Source organism: Nothobranchius furzeri, chromosome 6 (genome assembly GCF_043380555.1).
Source record: "Nothobranchius furzeri strain GRZ-AD chromosome 6, NfurGRZ-RIMD1, whole genome shotgun sequence".
Taxonomy (NCBI): Eukaryota; Metazoa; Chordata; class Actinopteri; order Cyprinodontiformes; family Nothobranchiidae; genus Nothobranchius; species Nothobranchius furzeri.
In genome coordinates this window covers 57461019-57463241 of record NC_091746.1, presented here as the reverse complement: position 1 = coordinate 57463241, position 2223 = coordinate 57461019, and the positions used below count along the sequence as shown (strand labels likewise).

At 45.2% G+C, this 2223-nt stretch overlaps 1 long non-coding RNA gene across 1 annotated transcript; it reads left to right on the top strand.

Moving 5' to 3' along the window:
- The first annotated feature begins 260 nt into the window (after positions 1–260).
- Positions 261–1833, top strand: LOC129164209 (uncharacterized). Its single transcript, XR_008563810.2, has 3 exons — positions 261–363; positions 906–1101; positions 1277–1833. It is a non-coding gene; the product is annotated as an uncharacterized lncRNA (long non-coding RNA).
- Positions 1834–2223: the final 390 nt, after the last annotated feature.

Sequence of the window (2223 nt, the reverse complement as noted above, 5' to 3'; positions counted from 1 at the left end):
CATGCAAACACTCTTATTAAAGGAAGTTTGATTTAAAACAGACCCAGCGTGGAGAAGAAGACAGCCAGCTGTTCCTTGGACAAACTAAGATCTCTGAAACAGTGGCCATCTGTGGCACAGTGATTGGAGAGAGAGAGAGAGAGAGAGAGGAGGAGGAGGACAAGGGGGTGGGGGGTAGGGTGTGTGTTTGTGTGTGTGTGTGGGGGGGGATGACCTATTCTGAATTCAAAACATCTCCAAATCAAATGCAAGCCCACACACATACGCTCACGACTTTGCCCAACCCCTGCTCCATCAGAGGAAATTCAAATCACCAGAGTTAAGAAGCCAAGCTGGCTTTCTGTGTGTCTTGCCATCCACAAGGTGAGCTCACCCCTCCTTTCTTCTCTTTTTTCCCCTCATTCTCCCTCTTTCTTCCTCCGGCGGCATTGTAAATGGAATGAGTCTGGTTGCATTGCTGTATTACGGTGGGATAAAGTATCAGTCCTGGTAATCTTCCGTGGATTAATGGCTTCTTCTTTATCTGCTGCGGCTGCTCCTCTCAGATGTCTGGCCGGGCCAGGAGCCTCCTGCTGGAATACTAATGACAGACAGACAGTTCCAGCTCTCCCTGTCCATGTCCCCGTCACCCAGCCTCAAACCCAGCCCACGGGACGCACGCGTGTGCACGTGTGTGTACAAAGAGAAAAGAGGAAAAATTTGGGCACGCATGTGTGAAGTGCATATGCATGTAGATGGAGAACAGCAGAGAGACAGAGAATAAATCAGCACATAGTGTGTGTGTGTGTGTGTGTGTGTGTGTGTGTGTTTCACCCTCAAGACCCTGTCTCCTTTTTCATTTTTTTTATTTTTCGTGAGGTAGTCGCTGTCCTCCTTGTCTTGGTTGACACCTGCTTTGCATACAGGAGGGGGCCAGAAGAGGGGGGACACGGTGTTGAAACGAGGGTCCCCCAGGATGTGTGAGGAGGAAGAGAGAGAAAGGAAGGACTAAGACTCTATCAGCAGAAAAAAAAACCACAGTCGTGAACCTAGAGGAGAAGAAATCTGAGAGGAACAACACGAAATAAGACCAGAGCTGTGTAATGTTCCTCATTTGTTCCTGTGAGTTAACACACCCACAGGCAGGTCTTTGGTAGATGACCTGCAGCGTGGTGTAGTTGTCTCCATTCCCATAGCAAGGTCACATTTGCCCCATGTGGTCTCTGAGCTAAGAATATCTAACAGGGCTTTCATGAAAAGGAAAATAACCAACAGTAAATGCCATCTGCTTCCTCAGTGAAAGAAGAAAAGAAAGAGGAGGAGGAAAGGAGGAGAAAGGGAGGGGGGTGAACCGAAGCACACCATGTCCCATCTACTGGCCAAGCTTGTGTGACGAGAAACACAGAGGAGAACAAAAGACCCAGAGCTCCAGCCATTGTTGTGGTGGAACAGGAACTAGTGTGAGAGCAGAAACACCAGAAGAGCACTCGTCGTGGAAACGGAACGTTTGAGAAGATACATCAAGCTCCAAACGTTCCCCAACACAAGAAAAGATCAACAGACACAAAGTTCTCATATCATCACATATAGATGAATTTCTCCTGGTTTTATTGAAATGTAGTTGCATAAAAATGACCAGAATCTCCAAAATCTTTAATCCAAATTTCAGAAATGTTGTGGAAAATAACGATATGCTGGGACATCTTCTCTAGGTTGAGCAGATCTGTTCTATAGAGGACACACATGATCTTCTACTGTTGCCAAGACAATATAAGTACATTCTGTGTCTGAAGTGATGTCCCTGAAAAATTATATTCAACATTTTGTATATTAGATTTCATGGAGAAAACAGGCCTGCACCAATAAAATAAAAACTAAAGAGTTGACCATTAGCACCGCCGTTTCTCAGTTGTCTGGAGATCTTTTTTTCTCTGTTGCAGCACACCCAACTTCCTGTTTTTATTTATTTTTTAAGTTTAAATGTTAAATGATCATCACCTTCAGGAACACTTCAGCTAATGAGCAGCAGCTATTTCTGTGTGACAGATGCTGAAGACCGGGGTAAACAGAGGAAATGAAAGTTGAATCTGTGCAAAGTTTAGGTGAAGTGTGGCGGTATCTCACACTGATTGTTTCTAGTTACAACTCCAGCCCTTCTTTTCATGAAAAACAACTTCCTGTCTGGGTCGTTTGTAAACCGCTCACTGCAGTTCCTGAGACAATCATGTACCTGGGCTGAGGACA